Source organism: Ylistrum balloti, unplaced genomic scaffold (assembly GCF_031769215.1).
Source record: "Ylistrum balloti isolate Yb309-2 unplaced genomic scaffold, AGI_CSIRO_Ybal_v1 Utg372160, whole genome shotgun sequence".
Taxonomy (NCBI): Eukaryota; Metazoa; Mollusca; class Bivalvia; order Pectinida; family Pectinidae; genus Ylistrum; species Ylistrum balloti.
In genome coordinates this window covers 18,925-29,076 of record NW_026783027.1, presented here as the reverse complement: position 1 = coordinate 29,076, position 10,152 = coordinate 18,925, and the positions used below count along the sequence as shown (strand labels likewise).

Genomic DNA, 10,152 nt, shown 5'->3' with positions numbered 1-10,152 from the left:
CTTCTTGAATTGCCTGTTGATTACCCTAATGAATTTTTGATGTGATAACGTGCCGATTAGATTGTAATAATGATAATGGGTTGAACTTGGAGAGAGATATTAAGGTCGTCTGATCATAAAGGTCAGGATGACATATAGCCATCGGCCGTTGTGGTTTCACATTTCAAATTTCATCGCAACAAGTTCCATCACTGAGATAGATTCAGGTGCAACTTGCCTGAAATAATTCAGCGATAAATGACATCCATGTTCGGAATTTTGTAGAATGTTTTCCTGAACTAATCTTCAGTTAAACTACTCCTTAAGTTCCACCATTGTGATTCAGTTAAATTTTGATTGAAATAAATGTTCCATCGGCGACTTGTTTGCAATGTCCTGGTAGTAGGCCCGATTGTATGACTCATGGGAGACGACTGATCATTCTTCTATATTATTTCTTTTCCGATTTTCCTCTACAGACTTTAGTTGAGTGTTGTACCCTGCCAAAAAGGCTTTGGGTTTTGTCCCCTGTTCGACACATTTGAAAGCCTTTTGAAAAGGCAGTTGCTTGGGTACTGCTGTATGTTTTATGGAAGTACTATAAAATCAGAGAGAAACAAGATACACCAACGCAGAAAGATTTTTAATAAGCAATTAAAGAAATAAACAGTTGTAGGGGAATAAATAGAAGTCACAAATTTCGACAATAAAATATCATGATGCCTTGATAATTTTGATGCGATGCAATGATGATACAAATAAAATATGCATTTAAGGTACATTACGAAATATGACTCTTTGCGTTATATGTCATTAGTTGATGTCTAGGCCAAGCTCAAAATGCATTGTTTATCGTATTTCTACTATTTATTGTGTTCACAATAAGTTTATATTTTGTTATGTAAGTATTAGGCTGTTAAATAAATATGTATATCACATATACAATCATAAATCCATTTGTTCATATCATTATGACACATTTCCCCAAAAACTTACTTTAGCTCATCTGGTTCGAAAGACTGGTGAACTTATGATATGGCTCTGTGCCTGTCGCCCGGCATCAGTACGTTATATCTTCAAGTGATTCTTGACCAAATTTCACCTAGCATCCTTCTAATGCAGGGGAACAAACATGGTATAAACGATGTGTTTCCTTTAAAAACCAGTGTCTGAGGACCGTGGCCGAAAAGAGGAAATTTTGTAAGTTCGGTAAAATCCTGTTTTCGTAGGACGTACATGATTCTGAGCAATTGCCTTTTGGTCTGAAGAATTCTTGTGCGAAGAGGAATCACTACTTTTGTAACCGGTGGTTCTAAGACCATTGTTAGAGGAGAAGAGGGCGAAGCTCAATAAGGAACAACGAGCAAATTTACGTGTTTAAATTTGAATGAATTGGGAGTTTGGATTATGATTATGACAAAGTAGAGTTTTTCTTGTATCTTTTTTAAACTTGAATTGTTGGATCGCATGCCACACGGTATGATATATGCGCACAGCAACTGTACGATGTATGCACGCTGTGTACCAGAGAGGAAGGCTAAACGAAAGTTGTTGCTATAGCAGATGTGTGCTGACAATGTGCGGTTACATCGTACACCTGTGCTATTTCATAGTTCGTATAACTGTAGAAACTGATTATGAATATACATGAAAAAGGATGCATTCATTTTTTAAATATATCAAAGTACATTTTAGTAGATTTCATAATACAACCATCTATTTATATGACACGTGCACTCGTTATCAAGAGAGTTTTGCGTTTAAAGGATGCCACTTTTAGTCTCAGAATTGAATCATCTAAAATTCTGTATAACAAGAAAGTTAATTTTATAACCTAGGTGAAGTCGGAGGACTTATTGTGCCGTTCTTACCTTATTAATTTTTTCTTAAACATCTTATTATTAAGGCGACCAAACTCGGGTAGAAAGAGGGGGACTTTTTTTATCCTTTTCTTACTTATTATTAGTGATATTAAAACAAGCTAACCGGTGAAACGTATTTATATGTAATTGCATTTAGAATACAGTTGTGTCTAAGAAATGATGATATTTTTAAAGTTGGCACACTTGTTACCTTAATTCCTCTCCCAATTTCAAGTAACGGTGAATTCCACGCATATTCAATCAGGCTGCTCTGACCTGATTGACGGATTCTTTTAATCGCTCTTCTGTACATTAATTTATTAATGATTGATACTATTTAAAGCAAAATTGCTTTGTAGACTTATTACCTTAATTTCTTGTTTAGGTTCGATTATCGGCAAATGCAAATTCATTTTTTATGAAACTGCTGTGTCCTGATTGGCTGATATCTTTCGGCGCTCTAAATGGATGCTTTCCGTATGTTATGTATCGAAGGAACAATGAATTATGATGAGACTTGCTTTGTATGCTTGTTACGTAAACCCCTTGTTCAAGCTTGGTTATCGGCAAATTCTGCGTATATTTAATGAGGCTGCTATATATTTTATAAATGAACCCACGCGTGAATATGCCCTTGTTTTTTAATGAAAATAAAGCGTTTCTAAAAAGCATCACTAAATGTGATTATAATAATCCTCAATCATATCATGATGATCCTGCCATGAGACAAGCTTAAATAAGATGCTGATATTCGGAGAACGTATGGGAATTAAACCACGGAAATTCAATGTCCATGATGCAGAATTTGCTGATTTTATTATACAATACTTTAGACAAAGATGTTGATGCTGTATCCAGAAACGATGAAACACTGTTGATATATAACTAATTTGAAATGTAGGTCCAGAGCGGCTAATGCCTCTATCCGTTTCCAACAGCATGTTTTGCCTGATAGTGTAGGGTGATACTTAAAATGTTAATCTACCATATCTCTCCTCATTACTGCTCATTAACATAAAATTTTTAAAAAAAATGCCTCAATAAACAACTTTTCTACAGTTTTGGTTTGATTTATCTCCCTTGACCAAAAAATAAACGTTTCTCTTTGATGAACATATTATAACCAATGTAAAATAAATAATATCTACATGGTTACATAAGAAACAGCATTTACGTTTCATATGTAATGAAATAAAATGCGATTGTTAACAATTTCATATCGAAATAGCTCCTAAATTATCTCCCTTTTTAATGCAGATGAAAATTCAGAAATTAACAAAGGGTGACAATTCTTTACTTTCATTAACAGAGTGTTATATATATAAACAAATGAAAATTTCAAACTGGAAGGAACCATTGTACAATAATTAGTACACAAGGAATAGAACAACAAAATTTTACCTGAGTGACTTTAGTTTCTGTAATTATTTTTTGTTTTGACTTTTATAACTAAAAATACAGTGCATCTAAACAAAATCACAATAACAATGCCAATATGAAAAGACGTGATGCTCCTGTTATGACACAAGCTATGAAAACGACACTGGAAATTTGAATAAGCTGTGGAAATTAAAAAAAAGATTTTGTTCTCGAGTCCAGTTAGCATTTAAACATGATTGATTTACATTGAAATCGCTAATTATTTTGTAAATATACTCCACTGCACTGGATACACAGTAGGCGGACGTTCGTTGTACATTTCATCATTCAAATGAAAAACCAATAAAATTGCTACAAATTTGCAATAATTGTACTTGGAAAACCTCAGCCTTAGTAGGAACAAAAAGTCTGGGATGAGTGAATGTCATCCTGAGTTTACATTGTATGAAAATGAATTAAATGAGTGTATTATATCATGGTAATACTATAACAAGTCATCAAAAGTAGTGCTAAGTTTCAACAATTTGTTTTAAATCATGAACAAAAAAATCCAGAGATATATTTTTGTGTTCTGGTCAACAGTTTATATTTTGAAATAGCTACTTAATTATTGTACCCAAGTTTGATAAATCAGATGGAAGATTTTGTTTTATTTCAATATATCAGGAACATAATGCATAAGGGGGGGGGGGGGGGTTGGTTCAGTGGGTTTGGCCTTGTTCAGGTATTGTAATATATATATATATATATATATATATATACATGCTTACTATCATCAGAAACACAAATAGCAGGTACGTACATGTATATATCTGTTATTGTATCTTTAAAATGTTTATCCAGCTTCTGCAAGAAATAGTTGCAAATTTGTAAACTTACCACACTACCTACGGCCTGATAGTCATCTCAATAGGTTTAAATGGTGATGCACTGATGACAGCCAGTATTAATTGTGTATCTAAAAACATTAGATAGAACAGACCTTAATCAGCGAAACAATATATCCGGAATAGAGATGGATCTAGGTAAGTAGAAGTGATTAGCCTATAATCCAATACTGAAGGTAAGATGAGATTTCAGGCTGGGAGTGACCATAAATAGAGTGGGGAGGGGGACATTTATCTAGAAACCACTGAAGGGATATACTCATGCACAATGTACAAATATAAACATACAGTATATAGCAAGAGTACCAGTGAGACTGCCATTATAGATATGGCACAGTCAGGTTACTTACAGTTTACAAGTAATTAATATATCTTATTATGTTTTATATTGGTATATAAATGTATTTTGACACTACAAACAATTTAAAAGGGGTCAGGTAGTGTTTGGTACGGATGGTCGGGGTTGGGATAAATTTCACTTTAGCTTGCAATAGCCGTTCTAGTTTTTCTTAAGGCATCACAAGGAAGTAGGAGAAACATATTCTTATTGTTCAGTTTCTTACTTATTTACTTACGATTTTCTGGCCTCTGATTTGTCGAAATGTAAAAATCTTCCTGTTTCCATGAAATTTGGCATGTAGGTGTATTTCGACAATCAAATAATCTAAGGTGGGCCAGATAGTGTTCGGGACGGGTTGTGGGGGCTGGGATGACTTTCGTTATTTCTCGCAATTGAAATTCTAGTTATACTTTTTTCCGCCGTTTGTTTCATCGGCTAATCTCAAAACTACTCAGCTGATTTTCAACAAACTTTGCATATCTACATAACTTACTTTTACTTTTTCCCGGATCTAAAGTCAACGAAGGCCGACTAGGGATAGAGAGTGGGATGGGGTCGGAATGACTTCCGCTATTGCTCGAAATTGTTATTCTAGTTTGTAGTATGTCTTTTCTGTATTACTCTCGTTTTTCCAGCTTTTTGCTAGATACCTATACTCAGGAAAGGTGTAAAATTAAACACAAGAGAGCCTAATGAACGCAGGGTCCATTATTATAACTGTCAGTCACCAATATCAAGTACGACAGACCTCGATTAAATCAACAGCGCTTTCGTCGGTTGTTTTTCAATTGCAATTAGCTATATGTCTTAAAAATCTGATTGAAACAACTGGTTTTTGTACGGCATAGATAACTAAATTTGCAGTCAATCAGAATAAGAAGCAACGAACACATCGAAATTCATATCACGCAGAGTTACAGAATATTTCTCAATGACGTCATGATTGCATCAACATTTCCCATAATTGTTACCAACCTGTGTATTCAGAAAAGCATAGAGAGGATAAAGAACAATATAAACGTAAAAAGTACAGATTGAGACCTCAGTACGTGCCACTTGGCTGATGACAAACATGACTTCATACAAATTTATTTGACCATCAGACTTGTCTGTTTTCTTGTCTGTATAGAATTGTGTGAGAAACGGCTGTAGAGTGTTGAAATAAATGTGTGCATGAGTAATTCCGTTTAATATTAAAAGTAGTATCCATCAAAGAGAATATATCTAGCTTTATTATGCCACTTTCACTAACTACTAAATTCGAAGATTTTAAAATACTGTTATGATATTTCCGAGTAATAATGCTTTTGATGGTGGTTTTTGTACCCATAACTGACATATGATAATATGCAAGATCGGTACTCGCATTGTATACGTCATTTCCAAGACCACATATTCTGGAATACGCTATCCATATGTTTCCGCTTCAACGTTGCGCGTTTAGCATGATGCAGGAGATATCTGCGATTCACCAGCATTGATCGATCTGAATCGTTATTTACTAATGGGTCATGTTATCATCTTAATAGCATCACGGTCGTCTGGTTTTGTATCCTCGACCGGGAGAACATTACAGAGACGTTTGGGTAATTCAACATCGCTAATTGGTGCAGAGAGCATTATAATGACTAGTGATATATCATCACGTTCTTCCAATTATCCGTTTTAGCCATCGTAACCATATTTTGTAGAAAGACAACGCAGGATCTTATACAAGACGTGTTGTTGGGGTATTATCTGCAGCAGCAGAACTACATCGTTCTACCTTTGTCTGCATTAAGTTTAAGATAAATTGGAGCAACGTCAAGAGCCAAACCCTCCTCTAACGTTCGACTTTTTAGGTCGCACGTTGTCAAACATATGGTAAATCAGTCTCCAAGCATTTCTTCATAATGAGATCAGTTCCATGTGTCATTAATGTTGATGTTTGGCATGCATTAATGCGAATAACGGTATTAACACGTAATAGTAATACATATATACCATTGTATTCAATAAATATTCAGAATTATCATAATTCGCTCATTTCAGTTTCGCCCAACTGCACTAATATTGGTACCCCGAAAAAAAACTGTACAGCCACAGAAAAATGCCAATGGACATGCGAGAGTAAGTTTATTGTAACTGTACTATACTACTTTCACACGTATTTGGTTATATCGATCAGGCCAATATTTTTTTCTGAACTTGACCGATAATCCTATTTAAATAATCAAGACAGTTTTACCTTGATATTATCATATCGTCAAGTAAATAATACGCATCTTTTATTTTATTTATAGCTTTTTATGGGGGTGGGGAGACATATTTTGATAGTATATTATCATTACTGAAACAATTAAGGTAACTGTTTACTCTAACTTGTTTTCTTGTTCTAACAGAAGGTGGAATTTTGATTGCAAGTGGTAAGTTAGCTGCTATTAAGAATTGATGTAAGGATATGGATGCCTAAACATTTTGTTGGTTTAATGTTATTTTGTTATCATAATCATGAATATTGAACTAAGTTAATAAACTGCATATGAAAGAAACATTTAAATAAATGTCAAAAACAGAAATAACAAAGCTATTCAAAAGCCACAGAAAAATGTAATTTTTCTTTGTCATGCAACATTAATTTAAACTACTATATATGTGTGTGTGTGTGTGTGTGTGTGTGTGTGTGTGTGTGTGTGTGTGTGTGTGTGTGTGTGTGTGTGTGTGTGTGTGTAAAATTAGTTTTTAATACTAATGCATTTTTCTACGTGTTTTATCGCAACGATTTAAATAGTCTCCAACGCCAACTGCACAACTGCTGATGCTACTTGTGGAACAGGAGGTGCATGCAAAAGTGCATGTATAGCTCCCGCTGGTAAGAAATGGTCTTTGTTGATTGTTTTGTGTATGTTATTATCATTTGTTGGTCGGCAAAACTAAGTAAGATGATAGATCGGACTGATGCAATGATAACATTCCAAATGCAACTCGAATACCGTGTATCCGGTGACAATTAAGGCGTAACATCGTCGTAGAGTTAGCAAATCTGTCAATCAATTGAACAACGCTCTTGTTTTCACTTTTAAAATTTTTCGATTAAGATATCTGAACATCCAGAGCTAAACTGTATAGATGAAGAATGAAATGTTCATCGTTATGAAAGCATCTTCCATTTCAACTCTAAAATAAGAAAAAAACGCAAATACATAAATCTTGATATTTAAATTCTTTTTTTTCAAAGAAAAAGGGATGATAATAATAAACAATTTCGTTTGGAAATAAAACAAAAATAAAACCTGACACCAAGTAGATATTTGGTATTATTTAGGTAAAAGATGCGTTTGAAGTTTTCCTAGTCAGTTTACTTATGAGATGAGATGTAGTTTTTATCAACAAGAATTTCATTTTTCTTCAGAAAATATCTTTTAAAACAAGTAATTTGTCCGTATTTGATGGCTATCATGTTTTTGAAATTTGATGTTCAATTATGGATTAAAGAAAAAAAACTACAGATATTTAATTTCTCTATCCTGAAGCTTAACGACGATGTAAATTACATTTGTTGTTAGGAAGACATTCCATTACAACAATTCAAATAATCTCCTCATTCTGCCTGTATTTTAGTTACGGCTGTTTGCAAACCTACCTGTGCTGCAACTAGTACTTGTAAATGGACATGCGAAAGTAAGTTAATATGTACTTATCTATTTTTATAACATTTATCAGTGCAATAGATCTGAAATTTTCAGAAACCTCAAAACAGAAACAAATGTATAACAATGTATACGACCTTGCATAACGTTAATTATGTGACGTTAACGAAACATATCATAGTCGTATCAGGCTTAGTACAATACTCCAATGGCGTGTTCATAAGTTTTAAATATAGGTATTGAATGTTACTTAATGAATATCCCATTAAGATGATAACGAAAACTATTCTCCTTATCTTTGAAATAGATTCCTCGAACGTTGCAATAGCTGGTGGTATGTATTATGGGATGAAAACAATGGATGGAATTACAGAGATATGAATATTGTTAAACCTTGAAACAACATAGAGGAAAAATATTTCAAATCGTTTACAAATCTTGATTCCTGATTGTTTACTTAATTGAATATTAGCATATCATTTATTAAACATATTAGCAAAAGTGTTGATAAATATAAGGCTTATGCTCACAATAAAGGGTGCAAAGAAATTAAAAATACGGTATTGTCAGATATGTTTTGTTTATTTATTTAGATAAATAGAATGATTATCCTAGAAACAGTATATCGATACCAATTAAATTGTTCTTCACATTATCGCCTTTTCCGCTTTTGTGAACAGCATATGTGGACGTCTGCCGAGCTGTCAATGATACGTGTGGATCAGCAACAGGAAAAGGGAAATGCAAAACTAAATGTGTAGCAAAACCTGGTGAGAAATATTTTTTACCTTTCTTAAAATTTATGCTCAACTAACAGAGTAATTGTGTTTTGTTTTAGTTTTAGATTGCAACGTTTTTATATGGTCATACCCCTATGATTTTTTTCTTATGATTTTGAAAATAGAAAACGGGCGCAATTTCCATTGTATACTATTTGTACCCACAAATGCATATATGTTGTTTAAGGACGTAACAGTTTTATATATTTTTAACAAAATTATGATAACAGTGATTAAAAAAATGATTAAGCAACTTTAAAACACAATTTTAGTGTCTAAGTTTGTACTATGTTAGCGTTCTGACTTCCTTCATGTAGGTCCGATTCATTTCGATGTAGGACACATTTTTATGTGAGATATGCCAGAGGGAAAGGCTGTCTCAATCATAAATCCATATATATTAATACAAGTACATTTGTGTTGTATAAACAAATCAATCTGTATGAATTTGCAGTAGATGCAGTATATGCTTACGTATGTAATTCGATAAGTATAGATGATTAAACATAAAGCATCTCTTCATCGATATTTGAAGGCACATAAATATTTCAAAACATTTAGAAAATGACCTTGCTGATATCTGAATAGAAATGTAAGAGGTCATTTTCGTTTTCCTGAAAATACGTGCATGTGTCATAATGCATTCCTGTTATAGTCCAATGGTGGCTAAATAAGGTCATCTGATCTGATGTCCACCAAACAATTACCATTTAAAACTTCTCAAACTTTCAGCAAAGGAATTCAGTTCAAACCTATCGGTGCATTTCTTTACTAGGTATTAATATTGTATGCCCTCCCATAAGAACATATTGTGGAATTCTTTTTCAAGTTCTACTGCTGTCATTGAGGTGATCATTGTTGGAGATGTTAATGTTTCAGTCTCCACAAAATGTCAACACGACAGACACGAGGGTCATTTATTTAGATGATTGCAGAAACAAGGTTTTTCCCGAGCACCTATTTTCAACTTCTCCATCTTAACCTTAATCGAAATGATCTTGACCAAATGTCATTTTCGGAGACGGTGCGAAGCATTTTAAGCGTCTTATCCAATTCCACTGGCTCATTTAAGCTGAATATTTGTTTATATGTTGAGAAACTGAAATGACGAATAAGGTGCTCTTTTTGGTACCTTTTTTATTGGTATAAAGTCAGACTTATTTAATATTTGTTACCTCTAACGACTGTTTAAGCCCATGAGCCACTTGCGTATTTTACAATCAGAAGAAAGTCTTTTATATTAACATTAGCCCTGTTACATGATCTTGATAACATTTTGGAAACGTTATGTTTAAT

The 10,152-nt window shown here is 33.5% G+C and overlaps 1 long non-coding RNA gene across 1 annotated transcript; it reads left to right on the top strand.

Annotated features, from left to right (window-relative positions):
• The first annotated feature begins 8,047 nt into the window (after nucleotides 1–8,047).
• On the top strand, nucleotides 8,048–8,841 carry LOC132564312 (uncharacterized). The gene is made up of 3 exons (XR_009554877.1): nucleotides 8,048–8,108; nucleotides 8,385–8,411; nucleotides 8,758–8,841. It is a non-coding gene; the product is annotated as an uncharacterized LOC132564312 (long non-coding RNA).
• The last annotated feature ends 1,311 nt before the right edge of the window (nucleotides 8,842–10,152 follow it).